A 26,185-nucleotide genomic window follows, 5' to 3' on the forward strand; every position below is an offset into this window, starting at 1 on the left:
TCCCCGATTCCACCCATTCTGCCTCTTATGAAGCAATAGCGGAGAGGAAAAACAAAACCCCATTCCTTTAAGAAAGATTCCGCCTCCTCTCTTCTAAGCAAGCGCCTGCTGGTAATTGTGGCGTCTCTGTACTAAGTCACACACTTTACTACTCGGCTTGGGAGAAGCTGCTGTTGCAGCCGCCGCCGCTGCTGCTGCTGCTGCCGCCGCCGCTGCCGCCGCTGGTCGGAGGCTGCAGTGGGTGTCGGTGCAGCACTGCAGAATCCACACCTAGGGACCCAGAGGCAGGCACACACGGCCACTACACTGCACACAACGAAGCTGTGGATCTTTGGGTAAGCAGATCTTTTCCCCATTTTTCTCAGAATCTGCGGGAAAGGGAACGATCATTGAAAAGACTGTTCATCAGACATGCTTGAAATGATTATGTGAATTTGTTTGCCTTTGGTGGTTGGTGGGGTCTAGATTACGGACTGGCAAATGCCATGTATGGTGGAGACTATTTTCTGATATGTACCTTTAGCACACTTTTTTTTTTTTTTTTTGCGGTTCCTAAAACGGCTAACCTAAATGCATGCACAGCTTTCCTTTTTTTTTTTTTTTTTGGTTTTAAAATGCAAGAAAACCTCCAGCCACTCCCAGTATCTCTCTCAAATACTGCAGATATTTTTAAAATGCCAAATAAAAAATGACAGGCGGAGCATTTTCTAAATATTGTCTTCTCCCCAGAGCTAGGAAGTCTTCCCCGTGATCGTTTGAGAGTATTTAAAAATAATAAGGCATGGTTCGATTTTGAATAAATAGGAGATGGTGATAGACTAAAATTTCCGAGCCCTTCGTCCAGTGGAGAAAGAAGACGAGGATAAATGGATCACAGTTAATGCCAAGACAAGATTCATTTTCCACGTTTCATATGTGGGAAGAGGAAACCACATTTTAATTAGCACATTTTTCGGGGAGAGGGAGGGGATGAAGATGAGGGGGATGGCGCGAGGTATTTGAGGGGGAAGGAAATGAAGTGGACTGTCGCCAGTGCCTGGGAACGGCTGGAGATATGGGTGGGGAATGAAGTTTGTTCTGTGTGTTGGGGTGGGGTTGACCCAAGGGACCATGAATCACAGGAATAGTGCTTGGAGGGGTGTGCATGTGTGCAGGAGGGGCGTGCAAGTCGTGGGTGGCGGAGAAAAGTGTGTGCCGCTGGGCGGTCTATTTCGAGAATAGGTTGGGGCGAGGGACGTGTCTGGGAGGCGGGGGTGGACGGCCCGGTGTCACCTGTGGATGGATCCCCAGCCCTGCAAATTGAGTGCTGCAAAGTTTGCCCGGCCTCGGATTCATTTGGAAGGCTGCTGGCGGCGCCTCGACTTTTCACCCTAAGAGGTCAGCTCTCCTAAAGGTTGCGCGGCGAGTGGGCCAAGGCAGGAGTGAAGACTCGCGACGGGGCCGAGGGAGCCCAATTAAGACAGCCCTTTTGCCCTGCCCCTCAGTGGCGGTGAGTGTGTGTGTGATGGGGCGCCCCCAAAGGCCACTGTGCCGAGAAATCCCAGCCTCTCCTATGGGGGGCGTGCGGAGGTCGGACCTTGGAGGTGGCCTCCCGCTGAAGACCCAGCAGCCGGCGTGGGCCGCAGAGGCTCCACGGGAGCTGCAGCTCAACCTCCCGAGCGGAGGGGCTCGTACGGGTTGGGGCGGGAGACTTCCGAGGCGCCCCTCCTCCCCTGGGCGGTCGGGTTTCCGTCGGGGTCGTTCCTCCCTCCGGCCGCGGTTCGGGGCCGCACAGCCAGAGGAACGCCGCAGAGGCGCCAGGCAGCCGCCCCACAACCAGCCCCTCGCGGCCTCAGATCCTGCAGGCCCCCGCGGCCGCCGCGGCCCCGACGCGGAGTCTGCAGCTCCGGAGGGAGCCGCGGGGCGGGGCCAGGGCTGGAGGGGCGCTCGGGGCGGGGCCAGGGGGCGCTCAGGCCCTCCGGGGGCGGGGCCCAGGAGAGGCGGGGCCAGGACGCTCGGGGGGGGGTAAGAGGCGGGGCCAGGGCTAGAGGGGAGCTCGGGGCGGGGCCAAAGGGCACGAGGGCCCGCCGAGGGCGGGGCTTAGGGGAGGCGGGGCCAAGACGCTAGGGGAGGTAAAAGATGGGGCCAGGACGCTAGAGGGTCGTTGTGGGGGGCCAGTGAGCGCCAGGGCCCGGTGAGGGCGAGGCCTAGGGGAGGTGGGGCCAGGACCCTCGGGGGGAGGGGAGAGGGGGCGGGACCAGGGCGCTAGAGTGGCTCTTGGGGCGGGGCCAGTGACCGCGAGGGCCCGCAAGGGCGGGGCCGGGGGCGGGGTCAGAACGCTCGGGGAGGTGAGGGGCGGGGCCAGGGAGTGCGAGGGCCCGCAGGAGGGCCGAGCCTAGAGAGGCGGGGCCAGGGCGCTCGGCCGGACAAGGGGCGTGGTCAGAGTGGGGGCGGGTCATCAGGGGCGGGGTCAGGGCTTGGGGCGGGGCCACGGGACGCAGGAGGGGAACTCGGCCAGTCCCGCCAGATCGCGAGCCGCCTGCCAGTAACGGTCGCCAGGCGAGGGGCGGGAGGGAGGGGAGGGGGTTTAAACCGCATTTTTTTTTTAAACGGAGCGGGAGCTCGCGGCGCCGGCAATCCAGGTGTCGCCGCTTCCTGCCGCCCGCGCTGGGCGTCCGGAGCCGCCTCCTCGCGCCCCTCGGTCCCCTGCCCTCCCCTCTGGCGCGGCCGCGGAGCCGGAGGGCGGGGAGCACAAAGCCGGCCGCGCTGCGAGGTAATCCTGCGGGCGCGGGACCCGGGCTCGCGCGGCGGGGACTCGCCCGGCGTGTGCGCGGCCTCAGGTGAACCCGGGCGGGCGGCGGGCGGCGGGCGGGCGGCTCACCTGCGGAGGGAGGGTCGCGGCGCCGCGTCCTCGGGCTGCCCGGGACCGGCGGGACCCGAAGGTGCGCCCCGAGCCGAGGCGGGAGGGTCCCCGCTCGCAGAGCTGGAGGGAGGGAGGGGGGTGTTGGTTTTTTTCCCTTCTTCTCCCTCCTTTCTTAAAACACTTGTTACAAGTTAAAAGTGTTCAATCACCTTCTCTAATCCTTGTCCCCATCCCCCAAAACACACACACACACACACACACACACACACACACACACACACACACACACTCTCTCTCTCTCTCTCTCTCTCTCTCTCTGTCTCTCTCTCTCTCTCTCTCTCTCTCTCTCTCTCTCTCCATCCCTACAAACGTATACGCACGTTAGGTTGCGCTTCCTGCCGGGGGTGACAAGCAGAGTTGGCAGCAGATCTGGTTTGCTGGGTTTTGGGGCACGTCCAGCTTCTTTGGAGGTATGCTATTATAGCTGAAGCAAGGCCACAGACAGGTAAAATAAGCTGGACCTCTATTAAACTGGCAAGAATGGCCTCAGGTGAACTTTTTCTGTTGCAGAGATTTAATTGCAAGTATGCGCCGGTTTAAAATGGGAGTGTAAGGAAAGCCACTAATATCTTTGGCACTTGTGCTTTTGCAGGTGACCTTCGAGAGTGGTATGGGATTTAAGTGAACCAAGAGGCTTTGTAGTGAGGATTATGTGCTAGGTTAGTGAAGGAATTGATAAGATTCTGGGGCTCGGGACCAGCTGCATAAATGGGGGTGCATGTTTACTTTGAATTCCGCAGTATTTTAGATTTAGCAGTATGAAATGGTTGCCTTTCTTGGAATGGGTTCCATCCACATCATGCGTGGTACATTCTGATTCTGATTTTAGGAGACTTGTAGTAAGTGTTGCTAAAGAGAGTAAGAGGACAGGTACTTTTCCTTAAGGCGTTAAAAATGTATAATTAAGATGTGGGACTGACTTATACGGTTAAACTGCTTTTGGAGCATTTATAGAAAGATTTTATTTCTAAGTCTCTGCTGCATTTGACTTGTAAATTGTTTCTTTTGCTTAAATTGAGCAGATTAGTTTTATAGAGGGAGCAACAGGGGGGAAATGGCCACTTTGGCTACATTTAATTCTTTATCTCTGTAAAGATAGAGTTTAGTGTCTACCCATTTAAAGTTGACCTGAAGTGCTGGCATGTTGGCAATAATTGCTTTTACAGACAAAAAAAGAGTACCTTGTGCATTTTGAATGTTAAACATAGTTTAAGGAGTTTTTGTGCTGTTTGGTTATGAAACATCTAATATGTTGCAGCTTTTTACATGTATGCTATTGGGAAGTGTTTGGTAAACACTTGGCATATGACACCTGGAAAAGAGCAATTTTGCATGATAGAAGGGTTGTATTTTCAGGGTATGAGTTTTAGCCATTGACTGAAAACGAATGAGAAAATTTTATTGTATTCTTGGCTATTTCTAACCCTTTTAAAGAAATGTTATGCTGGGATGGAGGGGGTTTTCAATGATGTGGTTTTACTTTTTGTGAGAATGCTTTTAGGGACCAAGGGGACAACATCACAGCCTACCCCCTATACATAGTCCTAAAACCTAGATGCAGGGTGGTGGTTAACTTTGAAGTTTATGGGGCTTGTGAAGAGGCCTGACTGCGGTCACACGTTAGCCTGCCAGTGGTAAGCTGGTTAATCTCTCAGACTTTGATTAGCACTACTGGGCAGCATATCATCAGGAAAGAAGCATTTTTGCTCAGGGAAAAAATAAACACATGGAAACTCAACTCTGAAAAAATTCTGTAGAATGTTGGGCAACAATATCAATTTTAGCTGAATTGTTCTATGTAAAGTGCATAGAGCAGAGCCTTCCTCGGTACGTGTTTTATGTATTTATCATCATTGGCACATAAAATAACATCTTTTTGAAGGTAGTTGTATCATACTACCCAACACTGAAGACTTAGCAAATATTTGTAGCAGCCAATATTTATTTGCTTCTCTGCCAGGCTTTATTCTGTGAGTTTTATGTGATTTCATTTACTTAATCTTCCCAGCAACCCGGTGACTAAGCAGAGGTCTGGAGAGGTTAAGAACCTTGCTGTTCTGAAAGAGTGAGCCTGTATAGCCACTGGGCCCTGCTGCTATTTCACTCCTGTTAGTGGTTGCAAATCAAAGAAAGACCGTTACAGTATTTCCAAGAATACTAGCTATGCATGTCCGGTTTAGCCACACCTTGTATTAATACTACCAACAAGTTGTAGTTAAATCTGAAGGGTATCCATTAATCTTTACTAGGTAGAGTTGCCTTTTGACTTTGGAAAATAATTCTTTTGACTCATATGTGCTTAGCTGTGATACCAGATTTTGGCTAGGATATGTTATCTTTTTAATTAATAAGGTATTAACTTTTTTCTCTCTTGAGCTTACTGGATGGCTAGGGCTCCAAGTGGCCCAGGAGGAACTAATGCTGGTTGGTTATGCATTAAATCAATACGACCGGCCGCCAGGCGTGACGGCACACGCTTGTAATCCCAGTATTCGGGAGGCTGAGACCAGAGGATCGTGGTTCAGGGACAGCCTCAGCTACCTAGTGAGGCCCTCTGCAACTCAGTGAGACCCGGTTTCAAAATAAAGAATAAAAAATAGGGCAGGGAGGGTGTAGCTCAGAGGTCGAATGCCCCTGGGTTCCATCCCCAGACCCGTAAAAAGAAAAAAAAATACGTCTGATTGTCTTTTGGTTACTAATACCTTATCAACCCGAGGTGATTTTAACTTAACATTTGTTATAAATACCACCTGAAGCTGGGTGTGGTGGCGCACGCTTGTAATCCCCGCACTTGGGAGGCGGAGACAGGAGGATCATGCAGGTTCGAAGCCAACCTTGCTGGCTTAAGAGACCCTGTTTCCAAATATAATATAAAATAGGTCAGGCAGTGTAGCCGGGAGGTAGAAGGGTTCCATCCCCAGTACCACAAAAAAAAAAAAAAAAAAAAAAAAAAACACCCGAGTGGTTTCCTAAACATACCAATAAATTTAAAAAGTAACTGGTTTATACTTTGTCATCCACATTCCTCAGAGAATTGGGTATTGTTGCTCCACCTTTGTAGTTGAAATGCCAAGCAAATTCTAACATAAATTAAGATTCATTTTAAGTTATGTTTAGAAGTGTTATATAGATAGTTGATGTATCTGTTATGACAATATAGTGAAATGTGTGTAATGTTAGGGTAAAAATGCTAAGAACAAACATACATTGATAAAGTATAAACTCTCTCAAAGACAAATTGCTAATTTATTTTTCATACTACACACTTTTTGACCATAATTACTATTTAGTGCTTTTTCACATTCCCTTTAAAAGACTAAATATATATAATTTGCATTAAAAAAGCTGGGCACAGACTTGTAATCCCAGTACCTGGGAGACTGAAACAGGAGGATCACAGTTTCACAGCCAGCCTCAGCAACTTGTGAGGCCCTCTGCAACTTCGTGAGACCCTGTTTCAAAATAAAGAATAAAACAGGGCTGGAAGTATAGCGCAGATGTAGAATGCCCCTAGGTTCAATACCCCCCCCAATAAAGAATTTGCATAAAAACCTTAAATGTCTTATCAACAGTGCTATCCTTTCTTTTAAACATAGATTTATTTGAAAATACTCAAACCCAATTTAAGATTAATTGAACAGCCATAGGCCATGTCATGTCATTGAGATTCAGAAGGAGTGCCTTAATATTTTATTTCATGTCTTCTGTATTAAAAATCTATCATTTGGATTTAGGGTCCGTCCATGCCACAGTTTATAGGTGAAATTGTTATGAGGGCTTTCAGGTTCTTCCAGAGATTAAATTCTTTTGGCCAAAAGCCAAAATAATTCTAAGTTTTTACTGTGATGGGTTGTATATATCAATATTCCCTAAAATGTACAAGTTAAGCTGGGTGTGGTGGCGCACACTTGTAATCCCCGCACTTGGGAGGTGGAGACAGGAGGATCTGGCAGGTTCGAAGCCAGCTGCGCTGGCTTAAGAGATTCTGTTTCCAAATAAAAATATAAAGTAGGTCTGGGAGTGTAGCCTGGAGGTAGAAGGGTTTCCAGGAACCCTAGTACCACCAAAAAAAAAAAAAAAAAAAAAATTTTAATTAAAATTTTAAAAAATGTACAAGTTAGAGCCTGGTATAGTGGCACACACCTATAATCCTAGCCCTTGGAATCTAAGACAGGAGGAACATAGGTTCAAAGCCACCCTCAGCACCTTAGGCCCTCAGCAACTTAATGAGACCCTGTTTCAAAATAAAAAATAAAGTGGGCTTGAGGGAGTAGCTCAAAGTTAGAATGCCCTTGGGTTCAATCTCCAGTACCACACCCCCTCCCCCCAAAAAGTACCATTTGGATATATAGAAGAATTGCATCTTGATATTCTTTGTAATCCCAGTACTTGGGAGGCTGAAAAAGGAGGATCACAGATTCAAGGCTAGCCTCAGCAAGTTAGCAATGCCCTCAGCAACTTAGACTCTGTTAAAAAAATAAATGAATAAAAAACAAAACAGGGCCAGAGGTGTAGCTTTCTGGGTTCAATCTCCAGTACCACAAGAGCAAAGTAAAATAAAATAAAATGCATGCGTTAGAAGTCTTTCATTGATTATGGCTGAACAACAATGAAAAAGATTGCTATCTCTTTGTTGAATTTATAATTGCTCCTCCTTATCCACAGTTTGGTTTTCTGCAACTTCAGGTAACTGAAGTTTTAGTTATTTTCAACATTGGTCCAAAAATATTAAATGAGAAATATCAGAAATAAACAATTCATAAGTCATAAATAACTTTTATTACAATATGTTATACTTGCCGGGCGTGGTGGCGCACGCTTGTATCCCCGCGCTTGGGAGGTGGAGACAGGAGGATCGCGCAGGTTCGAAGCCAGCGGCGCTGGCGTAAGAGACCCTGTTTCAAAAATATAAAATAGGTTGGGAGTGTAGCCCGGAGGTAGAAGGGCTTCCAGGAACCCCAGTACCACTAAAAAAAAAAAAAAAAAAACCAATATGTTATACTTGTTTTATTTTATAAATCATTGTCATTACTCTGCTGTGCCTAATTTTTTTTTTTGCTGTGCCTAATTTTATAAGTTAAACTTTTTCGTAGATTTGTGTGTGTAGGAAAAACTATGTATATGTAGGTACTGTCAGTCATGTCAGCCATTTGCTTAGGAATCTTGGAGATAAGTATCCTACTTGGATGAGGAGGAATTACTATAATGATTATTTTTCTAGCATTAGCTAAGTTTTGACATTCACACACGTGGGTACAGATCAGTGTAACCAGACTACCTGGGGGATTCTCTTCTCTTCAGCTAACGTTAACATTTTCTCACTCTGCCTTCAGTCTGTAAATATTTGCTGAATATTCATAATAGTAAATTGGAGAAGAAAAGGTTTGTGGGCTTTTTATTTTATTTCACATGCTTTTTAATAGTGTTGCTCTTTATAGCTGGAGAAATCTCAAAATAAAGTTCAAAATTGTATAGTTGAAAACATATTTGAATGTTACAAAGTACTGTTCAACGTAGATGGTAGCATAATGAGAATCAGAGTCTCTTGTTTCCTTAAACTATTTGTGGTTGAGTATCTTTGAAAAGCTGTATTAGTGATCTCTTTCAGGCTTCTAGGGCATTACTATACTTAATGAATAGTATATGCGAGACCTTAAAGAATGTGGCTTTCAGAGTTATCTAGCAGAATCCAAACAGTAATAGCACGATCACCAAAAAGTATAAAATGGGTAATACCTATCTTTGCTTTTAAAAGGCTTACAGTTCAGCCGGGCGTGGTGGCACGCACTTGTCATCCCAGCACTCGCGAGGCTGAGACTAGAGGATCACGGTTCGCGGACAGCCTCAGCTCCTTAGTGAGGCCCTCCGCAACTCAGTGAGGCCCGGTTTCAAAATAAAGAATAAAAAATAGGGCAGGGGGTGTAGCTTAGAGGTCAAATGCCTCTGGGTTCCATCCCCAGACCCGCAAAAAAAAAAAAAAAAAAGGCTTACAGTTCTTAAAAGTTTGCTTCTTGAGAAGATAATGTAGGCCAGTCTTAACTATGCCTCATGCTAGCCTGTTAATGTACAAGACACGTAGATTGCCACATACGTGCTTATCTTTATAATGAGGTTAGGTTGAAATTGATCCTTGGTGTTAGACTGATATACGTCACCGTCACATACATTACACTTTTAGTTTTTCAAAGTTGGCATTAGTTAAAGCTTAGTTGGAAATGGCTAAGACTTGCTGATATAAGATGAACTTTGAAACCTTTGTTTCAAATTCCAGGAATCTGAGCCTGAAGCTATTGGTGTGCTTCCCACAACCAGCCAGGGATGAAAATCTTCTGAGAAATTTAAGGGCAATCACGTAATATCCTCAAAACCAATGTCTCAAAAAGTATACTGTGTATATTAATAAAATAATAAAATATTTTAATGCTCTCATTATACCTAAAGGCAAATAGACATCAAGGCAAGCGTTGGATTAAGCAAGAGCAAACCTAACTACAAGTAAAGCAGTCAGGGAATCGTTATTTTATTATTTTAATTAACTTTTATCCCCTTTAAAATTACCTTGTAAAATGTTATTCTGCCTTCTCCACCAGGGTAGTGCTACCTCCCTGGGTGGCAGAGGAAAGGACAGTGCATATCCAAGCTGGTCTGCTTAATTCAGCTTATGGCTATTTTTTGGTTGCATGCTAGGGGACTAGAATTCCAGCAGTATAGAAAGCAGTCAGATGGCGGTTTTTTTCAGTATCTGTGAGACTTGGTTTATGTTTTTGCCACTATCAGCAGTGCTTCTGTGATGTTCTTCCACAATGGCTCGGCTCATCCTGTGCAATGACAGCATTTCCTTTTTCCTTTTCCATACAGAATTCTCATCCTGTCTTCTGATGTGCTAGAATGACTAAGTCGGTAGCAAAAAACAAAACAAAACAAAAAACTGTAGCTTACTTGATATATAGTTTTAAAAGTATATATTGGGCTCAGGGCTTCCCCTTTTAAGAACATTTAATCTTCAGAAATTAGAGCCAACAACTATTAGGTGCATTGTCATGTCTATTCTCATTTGTGTTAATAGGTACAGGAGAAAATGATTCAGTAATTTCAACCTTTTCACATCTCAGGAGGTGGTTGGGAGGAAAATATGACTGCTCAAATGGAATTATGAGTGGGTGTAAGTTTTTTATTTTTTATTGGTGCATTATATTCATACATCATATTGGGGTAAAAAAAATTGTGTGTACATACCTGTACACATCACTGATTTAACCCCTACCCAATTCCCACCCCATTCCCTCCCCGTCTCTCCTTCCCTTGCTTGGCTTAGTGGTTGACTTCGATATGTTTAAGTACATTGCGTGTTTTAGAGATTTTCCTCTTCCCCCTCCTTTCTTCTCCTTTAGGTTGCCCTGTTTGCTCCTGTATAGGATTTCCCTTTTCATCTAGAGTTCCTCCTATGACCCGTTTCTCCCTAACTCTCACATATTAGGGAAAGCATCTGCTTTCTTATTTTTTTGTGTGACTGGGGTGTAAGTTTCTTGGATGAGTTGGGAAGTTTCTCTGCTGCTGAGGATTAGCAGCACAGAGGTGGAGGAAAGGGAAAGATTGACAGTGGAACTGATGTGTTGTTCTTATACCTTACTTCCACTCTCACCTTTTATTTTTTTAACTCAAAATGTGTTCCTCCTTTTTTTTTACCTTTCTCATGACTTTTATCAGAGCGGTATTCTTTCTTTCCTCGGAAAAGGTAGACTTTTTAAGGTGATTTCTATCTGATTGCTGAAAAGTTGCCCTTCAATTGGGCATTGTATAAGAAGAAATTTTTCTTTCATCTACACAACTGTCTGCTTTTTAAATATCAAAAAAAGATCTCTGAAACAAAATAATTAGGTCCCTCACTCATCACTTAATAGTCGGGAACCATTCTGCATTAGATTAAAATACATGTTCTCAGTGACTCAGAAATTAATACTGCTTAAACACCTTTTTTCCCCAAAACCACATCTGCAGTGATTTTTGTATTAAATGTTTGATCTGTTTGAGTGTCAAAAATCACTTTTGAAAGTAATGCATCCTTCTGTCTAATGATGATAATGATAAAAATCATAGTTTACTTAATTTTTGCTATCACTGGAAACCCTAATGAAAAATGTGTGACAGACAAGGATCTGGTCACTAGCCACTGAAAAGCTGTCACTGCTGGTACAGAATGGATTAAGGAAGGAACATTTTATACTTGAATAAGAACAGCAAATTTGCTTGACATAGGCATCTGAAAAGCTGATTATGTGATCATTGAGTTAGGTGATTTTATATTTGATGACCAATAATAATAATATAAACTTCCCTGGGCTTTTTCAAAGCATCTGGCTTGATCCATCAGCTTTTGATAAATGAATTTCTGGAGGGATTGTGATGATCAGTTAAGTGCTTTGAAGAAGGAATTCCTGCTTTGTATCACACCTGAATGTCATAATGCATGTCTGTTGGAGCTTGGTTCGCTTAGGCTTAAAGGGAAGACTGCCATCTACTGAATGGCCAGCATCAAGTTGAGCAGCACCTAAGTTTTCCTTACAGAACTCTCAGCCAATTCCTGGAGAACCAGGCCCAGCCTCATTTAGAGATTTGAAAGGGTCTTAGTACCAAGTAGAATTGTTGCCTGTTTAATTTTAATTATGTTTCCCAGCAGGAGACCCAAACACATGATGAAGAACTAATTCATCACTTGTTGGAATGCATGGGAAAGGAAAAACCTTAAGAAGTTGTAGGACTTATATTAAAAACAGTCTAGCAATAGTGAAATCATTATTAAATTAAGCAGTAAAGAAAATGATTTTAATGAGGCATTTTTTTGCTAGTAGGTCTGGTTACTGATGGTTTCTGCAGACAGTAATGAAATGCTTGAATATTTTGACTTTTTTTCTCTTGCCCTTATTCTTTGTCTCATTTTCTAAGGCATTGATTCCTATCTGCGTGAATTCATTATTTCAAAATGGATTTTGTTGTTTTGGTGTATGCTAGTAGTCTTTTGTACCCCTCACTCCCCCGCCCAGTCTTCTAGAAAGTGCCTGTGGTAGTAGCCCTGATAGAACACTGAAGGTAGTAAAACCAGTTGTAGGTCAGTGGTGCTTTAAGGTACCTGGAATTGGCCTTGTCAGAGCCAGAGAAGAAGGAACTCTGACAATATGAATGAAAGGAAGCTTTGAAATGATCACTATAACAATACCCTTATTATTGTTACATATCTATTGCATATAATTAATTGGTAACCATTTTTCTCAGCCCTTAAAACTTGCCAAGGGGGTTGTATGTAGCTCAGTGGTAGTGGAGTGCCTAATGCCTAGCATGTGCTGGGCTTTGGGTTCAATCTCTAGACACACACACACACACACACACACACACACACACACTCCCTGCCAAGGATCATGTGAAGTACTAAACATTATCTGAAGTTTAGGGAAGAAACTTCCCCAACATAATACAGTTAGTAAATTGTGGAGCCAAGATTTTTGCTCAGGACTAATGCCCTTAAACACTGTAATATACTACTGATCTGTTTTAAGCTGCACAGAAGACTTGCACCAAAATTAAAATATTCCTGCCTTTACTGGAAATGCATTTTTTCCCTTATCTTAGGTGGTGGCCAAATGGGTAAGTATATTTTACTACAATCAGGAAATATACAAGAGATGAACTTTGAAGTGCTGTTTGATTTTTCCTGTAATACTAACTTGTTCCTCTTGGCTTTTTATTAATTAAAATAACAAGAAAAAGTTGTTTAATTACCCACAAAGTAAATTGTTTTGCATGCCACAGGCATTGCGCTTAAAATATACTGCTTCATAGGAGGAAAGGTTGAATTATTTGGGGTGCTTTCTGCTAGGTTTATTTATTGTGGGGAGTGACAAGTTCGGGATGTGTTGTCTTTCTGTATTTTTCTTAAATATTTTTAGATGATAATACGTGCAATATAGCCATAATATCCCATGTCCATAGCACAGTAAAATTTAACCATATGTCAGTCTGAGATCCTAGGGAACTTCAAGTTCTTAATGCATACTAAGTGTGCTCTGTACACTAAATAAGTACCATACTATATATATAATTTCTACCAAATTTATGTATCCTTTCAATTAAGAAATACTCAGTATGTGACTTCCATGGATCTACTGAATGGCATTCTTATTTAATATATTTTGACCATGAAAAACATCCTTACTAGTTTAGAAGATTGGGAATCATTGTTTTGCTAAAAATAACAGTTTCCTTTTTTTGTTGTTTTTGTTTGTTTGTTTGTTTGTTTTTGGTGGTACTGGGGTTCCTGGAAGCCCTTCTACCTCCAGGATAAACTCCCAGACCTATTTTATATTTTTATTTGGAAACAGGGTCTCTTAAGCCAGCAAGGCTGGCTTCAAACCTGTGCGATCCTCCTGTCTCCACCTCCCAAGCGCGGGGATTATAAGCGCGCACCACCAACAGTTTCTAAAATCAAAGTTCAGCAATGGTTATACTGTATATTTTAACCCAATCATCTTTTTAGGGCTTCTGGCTCTTCCCCTTTATAGTAAGGAAATTATATTTGACCATATGCCTTCTATAGTTTCCATAGGATATGACATTTATAAGTCCATGAGATTCTGGTTTTCCTTCCTATCATACACAGGAAAAGTCAGCACCAACTAAGACAACAATACAAAATATGTTCCTTGCCAGTATGTGATGAATCCAGATGATAGGCACAGAAAACAAATGGTTTGGGTCAGCTGGTCAAGAAAAGAGCGTCGCAGATGGAATGGTCAGAAAAGGCCTTCCAGAAAAGAGGAACAAGGGCGGACTTTGAAGGGAGGTTAGAATTCCACAAGGTGGAGAGGGTAGAAAAAATTTGGTGAGAAGTTTCTGTTCATGAAAAATAATTTGTAGCATGATGGAAAATAATTTATGACAGTTCAGTTCGATTGTGTGAAAAACCTGGAAATGAGTTTCACAGAAAGCAAATACTATAGAAATACTTGGCTTTATGTATATGTGGTAACTGAGAGAACTTGTCAACTCCTTAACTTTCAATTCTTCAGAAGGGCCTTGGCAGTCAATGGATCCTTTCCAAAAACAATGAGATGAGCCAGAAAGCCAGGTTTTCTAAAACAAACTCTAGAAACATATGACTTTTTTTTTTTCAAGAAATGGTGCTTCCCACTCCCATCCTGACTTTATTTTTTATTCAGCAACATTACTTCCTCATAAATATTTCACTGATCTTTGTTTAGATCTTCTTTTTGAGCAGCTTGATGCTTCATTTCATTTGTTCATTTGTGTACTCAACAAATATTTAGTAAGCGCTTATTATATAAGTCTTTTCTAAGTGCTGGGAATTCAAACAGTAAGCAAAACAGCTAAACCCTCCTGCGCTAATGGAGTTTATGTTCTCCAGAGTAAATAACATCAGTAAGTAAAGTGTATGTCATGGTGATCCCTATTATGAAGAAACAGAGAAGAAAGGTAAAAGGAGCATTTGGAAATTTAAATAGCATGGCCAGGTCAGGTCCTCACTGAAAAGGAGGCACTGGAGAGCAGGCTTGAAGGCGAGGGAGCGGGTGTGTGGCTATCTGAGGAAGAACAGAGGCAGAGGGAATAACACGTCCAGGTTAGAGGCTCAGTCAGAGCCAGTATAGATGAAACTGAATGGAAAAGGGGTAATGGGAAGCCACAGACGACTGTGAACAGAGATGTGACACATTCTGACATGTATTTTTTAAGGATTATTTTGGCTATGTTTTAAAACAAGATCATAGTAGGCAAGTGTGGATGCAGGGCGGGTACTGCAAAGGCCAGTGCAGTGAGCTTGGAAAGAGATGATGGACCTGGTAGAGGCGGTGAGATCTGAATGAATTCTAGGTATATTTTGAAAATTTTCATGTGGAATGTATATGAATGAGGAATCAAGCTTGACACCAAGGTTTGGGGCCTAGGTAGAAAGTCTGCAGGAGGAGCAGTTTGGGGAGTGGGAGAGAATAGGAGTTTGGTTTAATACACATTAAGTTTGAAATGGCTCTTAGACATCTATTTGGAAGTTGCTGTGACTGGAGATCATCGTATAGTTATATACAGTGGAGATCATCGTATAGCTATATAGCTGACTGTAACTCGATATCTAAGAAATGCATATTTAATGTTTCATGACTAGAATAAAAACCTTTGAGGACTAGAATAAAAACCTTGCTCTAGTAAAGGTTTGAGGTACTTCTGTATATATGCTTTCAAGGACTATCATTTATCTTGTAAAATCTAGAATATATTTTAACTTCTAAAAACCCTTGGGTAGGAAATCTTTTCCTCTTAGGATAGAACAACTTGATTTTAATCAAAATGTGACTGAGCCAGGCGTGGTGGTGCACGCTTACAATCCCAGCATTTGGGAGGCTGAGACAGGAGGATCGCGGTTTGCGGACAGCCTCAGCTACTTAGTGAGGCCCTCTGCAACTCAGTGAGACCCTGTTTTAAAATAAAGAATAAAAAATAGGGCAGGGGATGTAGCTTGGAGGTGGAATAACCTTGGGTTCCATTCCCAGTCCTGCAAAAAAAAAATAATAATAATAAAACAAAATAAATAAAAAGTGTGACTATAAGTGGAATAATCTGGCTGTTCCTCAGAGTTAACATGGTTAAAAATGGTAACACAGAGTTTTATGACCCAACAGTTGTACTACCATCTATAAACGCAAGAGAATAAAAAACATATGTTTCCCACACAAAAAACTTGTAGACCAATGTTCATAGCAGCATTATTCATAATAGCCAAGACGTAGAAGCTGTTCATATGTCTAGCACCTAATGAATAGAGAAATAAATGTGGTCTATCCAAACGGTGGAATGTTATTTAGTCATAAAGAGGAATGAAGTACTGTTATATTCTAAACATTATGCTAAGTGAAAAAAAAGCCAGACACAAAGGACCACATATTGTATGGCTCCATTGATTTGAAGTATTTAAAATAGGGAATTCACAGAGACAAAGTAAGTGATTGCCAAGGGCTGGGGTGGACAGAGATTGAGAGTGACAGCTGGTGGATATTTGGTTTTTTTAGGGTGATGAAAAAGTTCTAGAACTAGAAGTGGTTACAGAACATTGTGAGTATACTAAAAACTACTGAAATGTACATATTGAAAGAATAAATTTTAATGGCACGTGTATTATATCTCAATTTTTAAAAAAGATAACAAGAAAAATATGTATTGTACGCATTCATGTGTATATGAAAAAAACCAGAATGATACTTACCTTCTTAAAAACATTACCATCAAAGATTTGCTTGTTTAGAAATTATATGAAAGGGTTATATTTAATTTGTTTTTTACATACTACTTACTTTAATGCTGTTTTTTGCTGAGATATAACTCTTTTAAAATTTACCCCCTAGGGGCCAGGATGTAGCTCAGTGGCAAAGCGCCTGCTTTGCAGGTGTGGCGCTCTGGGTTTGATCCCCAGTTCCAAAACAGACACACACCAAAAAAATCCCTTTAAAATTTACCCCCTAAACTTATTTAAAAACTAGTTTGTCTTTTCTTTTACTGATATGAAAACTTCTAGAAAACAGAGGCATGTATTACTTGACTGCTGTCATATACATGGCTTATTATGTTTCAGCATTTTAAGGGAATCAAATGTGAACCAGACACGTTCACATGTGAACTTATGACTTTTCTAGTGGAAAACATAGTCATTTCTGTAACTGACTCCAGCACCAACCTGAGAGCTATGCTGTAGCAACAGTTTAAAGGAAGTGCACATGGGCACAGGAAAGAGATCCTATTGGGAGAAACAGTTCAGGAAGGAGATAGCACTTGATTTGTGCCAGAGAGGCTTCAGTAGAATTTCCACTGTTGGGGAGGAATATGAATTATAGGCCAAGGTAATAGAATTCACAAAGTCATTGTAGGTTTGTAGTGTGAATGTGGTGGGATAAGACCTATGGACCAGTGGAGTTGAGAGTGCCAGATTGTACAGGTCCTGAGTGCTATTTTAAGAAATTTTGTTTTTATTCTGTGATATCTATCTTAATAGATGAGAAGCATAATCAAATGTGTCTGAGATAAAATGTCCATCATTCCTGAAAGAGAGGGTGAGAGCCGGCAAGGGGTCAGGTTGGCAGGCATTCAGTGATAGCACATGAACTAAGGCAGTGGCCGTAAACTTTGAAAAGGGGTGCCCAGCTGACTCTAGACCAAGCTTCAAATGCTGAAACTTAATCTCTAATGTGGTGGTATTTGGAGGTAGGCTCTTATGGCTGAACCCTCACGAATGGGATTCCTTCCCTTATAAAAGGTACTTCCTCACCCCTTCATGAGAGGCTACTACAGGAAGATGACTAGCTATAAATAAAGAAGCTGGTCCTCACCAGACACCTAATTTGCCAGTGTCTTGATCCTGGACTTCCCAGCCTCCAAAACTGAGAAATAAATATTTGTTGTTTATAAGCCATCCTGTCTATGGCTTTTATGTTACAGCAACCTGAATAGACTAAGACAGGGAGGAAGAAGACATTTTAGAGGCAAAATTCATATAACTTGCTGAACAAGAGAATGAGGAAGTTGAAGGCACAGTGGGTATAAATTTGAAGGTTTCGTTTTACTCCATATTTACTATTCTGATTTGTGTTAGAGGAAAGAATGTACTACTAGAAATTAGGTAGATTCAGCAAATTTTAAAGGTATCTTTTCTATACATAAAGATTTTTGAAACTTGACTATTTCTTAATCTGTTTTATTGTTTGTCAGCTATTACCTAATAGTTCAGTCTTTGGATCTATTTTCATTTGGAAATGGGAGAATAGTCATTATTTTGACTAAAGAATAGTCTTTTTGTTTCCAAATGAAGCCGCATCCTTATATTGTGTTTGTGTGTTTCATTTTAAACTTTTGTGCAGTGGAACAACAACAACAAAAAGGAAATGACTGAAGGCATTGAGTATTGCATTAACAAATATCATGTTGTCATTACAGGAAGTCATTGTGCCATCTTTTTTTTTTTTTTTTGCGGTACTGGGGATGGAACATAGCACCCAGGGCATTCTTCCTCCGAGCTATACCCCCAGCCCTATTTTTTATTCTTTTTTTATTCTTTATTTTGAAACAGGGTCTCACCGAGTTGCAAAGGGCCTGAGGCTGTCTGCAAATCATGATGCTCCTGTCTCAGCCTCCCAAATGCTAGGCTTACAAGCATGTGCCACCACACTGGGCTTGTCACTGTGCCATTTTAGTTTCCTCTTAATAACATTTAGTGGCTTCTATTACAACATCAAAAATAAACATATGATGAGTACATATAAGAAGAAATTATTAGAAATGTCAAAAACACATACAAAATTATTTTTGCTATGCAAATTTAGTGGAGGATTCAGTCCATTCAGACTTTTTGCATAATACCTAGCAAAACAAGTAATAGAAGATTTAGCTCCTCTGATGTTTCTGATTGCTTAGTTATAAGCACAGCTGACCATTTTTGTTTGCAGCTTCTTTTAGACAGGTAACAAGATTTTATATTAGGACATAGTCGTTTTATAAATGTTTGGTAGAAAACACTTTATTTGAAAGAACTAACATGAATTATTTGTGTTGTAAAACTTGTTTTCATGCTTAAAATTTTTTAAGTATAAAATATTTGAAATTATTCAAACACAACTCTTAAAATTTAAAATACAAATATAAACTACAATGAAAAGAATAAAAAATTAGCAGTGTAAAAAGGAAACAAAGTGTTTTAAAAACAAGATTGATAGCTGGGTATGGTGGCATATACTTGTAATCCTAGTACTTGGGAGGCTGAGACAGGAGGATCACAGGTTCATGGCCAGCCTCAGCTACTTACTGAGGCCCTCTGCAACTTAGTGAGACCCTGTTTCAAAATAAGGAATGAAAAATAGGGCTAGGGGGGGTGTAGATTGGAGGTAGAAATGCCCCTGCGTTCAATCCTAGTACTGAAAAAAAAAAAAAAGACCAGGATTGATTTTGGTTAATTTCATTTCTAAATTAAACTTACATTTTAATCAAAATTTCATAAAGTCCATTTTATTTTTAAGTAATCAAAATTAGAAATACAAGTATGTGGAAAAACTCTGTAGGGCACGATAGCATATATAATGAAGAATAAGTTGTCCCCTCCTTCTTAAACCATTCAAATCTCCTTCTTTCTTGTAAGAGTCCAGAGATGTTTTTCATTGTTTATTATTAAATTCCTGAATCAAGACTTTGCCTGCCTACACCTGGTGAATGAATGCTGCATAAGAAATACAGCTTTAGGCCCAGAATAACTTAGGGAAATAGCCAGCTGGGTTCTTCTAGCTACAGCTCCCTAATCTATTGTCTTGTTGTATTAATGAGTTTCCTTTACCATCTTCCCTTCCAGTTAAAACAGAGGTATGGAGAGTGGGAGATGGTAGCTGAAATGATTTTTCACTCATACTAAATAATACCCCTGTATTCCTTGATAAAAATTTATTTTAAGACTAAGGTTTAGGATGACACAAAATATATTCCTGCACCTAATCAGTATTGGAATTTGAAACTCTATACAGGTCTATATTATGCAGCAAAGATTATCTGTTTGACAGTTAAGTCCCTGGATATGAGACAGGGGCACAGACTCTCTGACCATTAGTTTAAACCCAATTAACCAGAGCCTTATTATAATTGGAGGGAGAGAGTTTGATAATTATGGGAGGTGGGATCTTCAAAGGGTGTTCACCAGCCTCTGCCTCTCTGACTCAATTATAAGGAAGTTTCTCCATTAAATAGGAACAGCTCCCTACACTGGCGGGTTTCTTGGATGCAATAGTTATGCTTTCCCTCAGACTTTCAGTTACATGGGTGGAAGTGGGAATTCTCTGTAAAACTCAAGTTTGGAGAAATAGGAGTAAAGAGAGGTGTGAAATCTAAATTTGTAGAATTTTAGAACCTCTGCCTCATTTTCTGGCCTGGTTGAATGAAGTGTCGGGGTTTAGATACCATGTCCCTGTGGCACATGTAGATTCACAAGGGGGCTGCCTGGCTTGCAGTCCGGTGCTTTTCCTGCCACATCACACCCAGGCATGTGGTTCTGGAGGAAGAGATTTCCCTAGAGTTCCACATGACCTTCATGGAGCGGAGCTTGGACTAGGTGAAAGACCCCCATCCCTTAGGGATTTGAAACTCCTTTTTAGAAAACAGCACCTGTTTCTTTTTCTTTTTTAAAATCTTTCATTAGGGAAAGTTTTGTGAATTTAAAAAAAATCTGGAATGTGTCATGAACTTTTCTTGTTTTCTTATCAAAAGGCCATGCTGAGCTATATGTTCCAGTTTTTGCATGCTCACCACTGAAGCAAGTCACGTACATGGCAAAGGTTTCCGACACGTTCAGGAACATTATATTGAAAAATTCAAACTGGATGTATTTAGCTGCCTTGTCTTTTTTTTCTTTTGGAAAGGAATGTATTTAAATGAGAAACAGGTGTATACCTGGAAAAGAAGGACAAAGAAAAGTTTTAAGTCATTTATTTGAGTGAAATAGATTGTAAAATTTATGACCCCATTTTCAAACAAGTGAACCACTACATAAGGCACAATGAAATTTTACATTAGAAATATTAGTTTTTTATTAAGCTTACTTATTAATAAAAAGAATTTTAGTTATCAAGAATGGATTGTGTCTGTTCTGAATCATACCAGGGATTGAATGAAGTCTGTCAGCTTTGCTTTTTTATTTTGCTATGACATTTGATTTTATGACAATTTTAGAAAGCAGTTATCAAGATAACCTGATTTTTTTCAGAATCAGGACCTTTTCAGAATCCTTTCAAGAAACTGCAAAAATGTATTACTATATTTATGGTTTAAATAAAATATAATTGCTTTTGATTTTACTATTAGTATAGAAGATGTCCGATTTATTTTTAAATTATTCTTGGTTGTGTTAGTTGTAACCATTTTTTATTTATAATGTGATAACCAGAAGCCAGTACTATTTAAGAAATGCATGCCGGGTGTGGTGGCGCACGCTTGTAATCCAAGCCCTTGGGAGACTGAGACAGGAAGATTGCACACCTTCAAAGCCAGCCTCAGCTACTTAGTGAGGCCCTCAGCAACTTAGACCCTGTTTCCAAATAAAATATAAAATAGGTCTGGGAGTATAGCTCGGAGGTAGAAAAGCCCCTGGGTTCCACCCCCAGTACCCCCTACACACACACACACACACACACACACACACACACACACACACAGAAATGCAAATATTACTGAATGAAAACTTTAGAGGGTAGGTTCAGTTGTTCATTCTTAAGTTAGAGCTAGTGTGGAAAAGAAATCAGTGGTATAAAAAATGACAGATTATGACATCAAATCTGATTTTTAGAATTCTTTTGGCTGTCAGCAAGTTAGATACTTCTTTTGAGCCTTTTAATTTTCTTCATATGTAGAATTGAAATGAAAAGAGTTATCTTAAATTGTTGAGAAGATTAAATTAGATGACATGTAAAGTATTTCATATGCATAGTACCTGGTACATGGTATGTGCTCAACCAAAATATATTGACAATTGCTGGCCCAGTGGCACATGCCTGTAATCCTAGGCTGAGACAGAGGATCCCAGATTTGAGGCCAGCCTCAACAATTTAACCAAACCCTGTCTCAAAATGAAATGGGCTGGGAAAATAGCCCAGTGGTAGAGTGCCCCTGGATTTAACCCTCAATACTGGGAACAAAATACAAAGGTGTATTGACCAAACGTTTACTACTTACTTATACACTAGTCTCCAGCCTAAAATGAATGTAGGAATATATTAGAGAAACTTAGTTCTTATTAAGTTGACTGGGATTCATTGTTTGACCAGAACCAACCAATGTCTAAGCACTGTGTTTAACTGTGGTTTTAATTTCAGGCTACTATTGGAAAGGTTTAGGAAGTAATGGTATAGAATTGTCTGTACTTTGCTTTGTTTAAATAGTAAGAAATGTATATTTCAGTGCATTCATTTCATTAATCAATATCTTTTTGTTCTGTTAAAAGTTTTATCAGAGAAGTTGTTGCAATTTGGAATTTAAATGTATTTTACATCTACTTTGAAAGATTAATTTACAGAGTAATAGAGTATTCTGATGATTGTGAATTTCTGTAATAATTGGAATTAAGGAAAACTTTTTTGTATGTTTGTAGTACTGGGTATTGAATCCAGTGGTATTGTACCTTCATGCTATACCTCCAGCCCAAATTTTATTTGGAAACAGGGTCTTGCTAGGTTGATGAGAGTCTCACTACTTGCTAAGGCTGTCCTTGAACCCAAGATTCTCCTGTCTTGGCCTCCAAATACTAGAATAACTGGCGTGTGTCACGACACCTGGCGGGGAAAATGTTTAGGTTAAGGAATATTTCTAAACTTAGCTACTTGGCGACTAAATTTCACATATAATGCAAACGATGTAATGTTTTTAAATGAAAAAGAATAAAATATAGGCCTGGGGCATAGCTTGGAGGTAGAATGCCCTTGGGTTCAACCCGCATTTCTGGCCCCCCCCCCAAAAAAAAAAAGAAAGAAAAAGAAATGGTGTTGATAGATGAGATTAGCATTCTGTTAGTAATTCTACACCTTCTTCTAACTATTATTAGTTATATGCTTGTATATATGTCATAGCACACTGTTGAGGTTTTGATATACATTTGGCTTACTGTTTTAGTAATCTAGACAACCATATTCTCTTGGCAACCTAGAAAAGATTAGTGACATGATTTTAAATGGCTAGGATCTAGGCTAACCTGTAGGATAGATTCTTTGGACAGGCCAAGTGCCAAAATTACAAATCTCTACTGTCTATAATGGTAGCCATTAGCTACCTACGCCTATTAACCACTGGAAATGTAGCTAATCCTAATCAAGATGTGTTGTAATTGTAGAATACATAGTTGATTTTGAAGACTTAGTTCAAGGAAAAAAACTAAAATACTGTCTTTTTATAATGATTACATGTTGAAATGCTATTTGGATATTTCATTAAATATATTAAAATTAATTCATTTCTTTGTAGTTTTTAAATGCGACTACCAGAAACTTTAAAAGCATGTGTATGGCTTGCATTTGTAGCTCACGTTGTATTTCTTTTGGGATAGTGCTGTTAAAAAGAAAAGAGAATTGATGGTGTGTTCTATTGTTAGAAACTTGCAGAGTTTCACGGAAATGCTCCCATGGGATTCTTAGGCTACAACTATTGTAATTGACAGGTTGAGCTGGTTTGCATTATAGTGCTGTTTTGAGAACTATTTCCTACAAGCAGCCCACTACCTCTCCTCTTTTCCAACTCTCCCAGTTGATGGATGGATGGATGGATGGACGGATGGGTGAATAGGTGGGTAGAAAGAAGAAAGTGAGTGAGTGAGTTGCTCTATCTACTATTTCTTTTTTTTTATTTATTTTTTGTGGTACTATGGACATAGTCCATACTACCATACTATGTGGTACCAGGGACATAGTCTACCTCTGAGCTACACCCAAGTCCTATTTTTTAGTCTTTATAGTTTTTGAAACAGGGTCTCACTGAGTTGCAAAGGGCCTCTCTAAGTAGCTGAGGTTATCCACCACCATGCTCGGCCCCTCTATCTACTATTTCTTTTTGTTTTTTCTTTTCCAATTCCCATTTATTTTTGGCTGGTGGGGCAATGTCATCTTTTCAATATGAAAAAAACCAGCAAGTTCAACACAAAATAGAAATCAGAAGTGGCCAGGCATGGTGGCGCATGCTTGTAATCCCTGCGCTTGGGAGGCAGAAACAGGAGGATCGCACAGGTTTGAAGCCAGCCGTGCTGGCTTAAGAGACCCAGTTTCCAAAAATAAAATAGGTCTGGGAGTGTAGCCTGGAAGTAGAAGGGCTTCCGGGAACCCCAGCACCACCAAAAAAAGAAAAGAATAAAAAAAGAAAGAAGAAATCAGAAGTGTAGAATAGGCCAAAATTAAGAGTAGGAAAGAAACCTCAATAGCCAAAAAAGAGATAAGATGTTGCCAAAGAGACAGGGTGTCTCCTTGCCCCTCCTTTGCAGGGTAACCTAAGGCTTTTGGGTGGCAGTGCATGCCTCTGTACATCAGAGATGTTATTCCATTTTGTGGGGAGAAAGGAGAGGTGGGGAGGGCATTTCTGAAAGCTCAGGGACCAAGGCTGGCCCTGCCCCTGTTGATTCCCTTCCATTAGAGGAAAGGAAGGAATGTACCTGTGAGGGAAGGCAAGCAGGAAAGGGAAGGGTCCTATCTGACAAAGTGGGTAGACGCCTCCCCCAAGGGCTGGGGACTAGGACAGCTGAGAGCCGGCAAAGGCAGATAATACTGTTAACTTCTCTCTCCAGAAGCGGAGAGCTGGAGCGTGGAACTGACTTGAAAAGCTTGATTCCCCTCTTAAAGCTGTCCTAGAATGGCAAAACTCCAGCCCCACCACTCTGGTACTTCTCCCTCATTTCTGTATCTACTACTTGGGTGTAGGATGGTAGCCATGTCTGGATTTGTAGCACCTGACTGGCTCTAAATGGGAGCTGGATGAGGCCTAGCTTCTGGGGGAATCATCTTGAAAACAGAAGGCAGTATTAACTGGACAGATAAGAGAAGGACTTACAGGGTAACCCAGAATGGCAGAAATCTAGGTTTTGCCAGAGTGGAAAAAGAAGGCATTCAACAAAGAAATATTTGTTGAGGGCATACTATGTGCCAGGCACCATTCTACACTACCCCAAGAGGGAAAACAAAAATGAAGACAGAGGCAGCAAACAGATTCATAAGGAGAGAAAGAGGCAGCCGACCAAGGCGGAGGGAACGGAGAAGCCAGAGGTGGTGGGGTGCTCTGCCTTAGGCCTCCTCTTCGGCTTCCTCACCAAAATCCACTTTGTCTTCTGCGGTGGCAACCTGGTACTGCTGGTACTCGGAGACGAGGTCGTTCCTGTTGCTCTCGGCCTCGGTGAACTCCGCCTCGTCCATACTCTTGCCCATGTACCAGTGCAGGAAGGCCTTACGCCGTGACAAGGCCGTGAACTACTCGGAGATGCGCTTAAACAGCTCCTGGATGGCTGTGCTGTTGCCAAATGAAGGGGACGGCCATCTTGAGGCCCCGGGGTGGGATGTCGCACACGGTTGTCTTCACGTTGTTGGGGATCCACTGCACGAAGTAGCTGCTGTTCATATTCTGCACGTTCAGCATCTGCTTATCCACGTCCTTCATGGACATCCGTCCGCGAAAGAGGGCAGCCACTGTCAGGTAGCGGCTGTGGTGGGAGTCGCAGGTGGCCATCATGTTCTTGGCATTGAAGACCTGCTGGGTGAGTCTGGGCATGGTGGGGGCCCGATACTGCTAGCTTCCACGACTGGTAAGAGGGGCAAAGCTGGGCATGAAGAAATGCAGGTGAGGGAAGGGCACCATGTTGACGGCCAGCTTGCGGAGGTCGGCATTGAGCTGGCCTGGGAAGTACAGGCAGGTGGTGATGCTGCTTATGGTGGCCAAGACCAGGTGGTTGAGGTCCCTGTAGGTAGGCGTGGTCAGTTTGAGGGTGCCGAAACAGATGTTGTAGAGGACTTCGTTGTCGATGCAGTAAGTCTGTCTCATCGGTGTTTTCTACCAACTGATGGAAGAACAGGGAGGCTGTTGTAGGGCCCCACTATGGTGTTGGACACTTTGGGCAAGGGTACCACGCTGAAGGTGTTCATGATGCGGTCAGGATACTCTTCACGGATTTTGCTCGTGAGCAGGGTGCCCATGCCCCATCCCGTGCCGCCGCCCAGTGAGTGGGTCAGCTGGAAGCCCTGCAGGCAGTCACAGCTCTCAGCCTCCTTCCGCACCACGTTCAGGACTGAGTCCACCAGCTTAGCCTCCTCCATGTAGTAGCCCTTGGCCCAGTTGTTCCCTGTCCCAGACTGACCAAAAGCAAAGTTATCTGATCTGAAGATCCAGCCAAAAGGACCTGAGCAGACAGAATCCATGGTGCCAGGTTTAAGATTCACTAAGATTGCGGGAGGAATATATTTGCCACCTGTGGCTTCATTGTAGTACGCGGAGATGTGGTCGTGTCAGGGGCCTGGTTATAAGCCGGTGAGGTGGGATTCCTGGCTACTCCTACACCCCCTCCAACTCCAGTCTAGCTCTCAGTCGCCCCGCCCTCCTTGATGCATGCCTTCCCCTAGTTTTGGTGTCTGGAAGCTCGCGATGGGTGGTCAGTGGGTAGAGCCTCGGCCTGACTCTCTACTATTTCTATCTGCTAACTCTTGAACAGCTACTTTTAGAAGAGAGGTAATAAAAGGAATTTAG

General features: G+C 41.9%; 1 pseudogene across 1 annotated transcript; it reads right to left on the reverse strand.

The window, feature by feature from the left end:
- Positions 1 to 24,735: 24,735 nt before the first annotated feature.
- On the reverse strand, positions 24,736 to 25,932 carry LOC308261712 (tubulin beta-5 chain-like; annotated as a pseudogene). The gene has a single exon. The product of its transcript is annotated as a tubulin beta-5 chain-like (transcript).
- Between the last annotated feature and the right edge of the window lie 253 nt (positions 25,933 to 26,185).

The sequence above is a fragment of the Muscardinus avellanarius genome, assembly GCF_963383645.1.
Source record: "Muscardinus avellanarius genome assembly, chromosome: 4".
NCBI lineage: Eukaryota > Metazoa > Chordata > Mammalia > Rodentia > Gliridae > Muscardinus > Muscardinus avellanarius.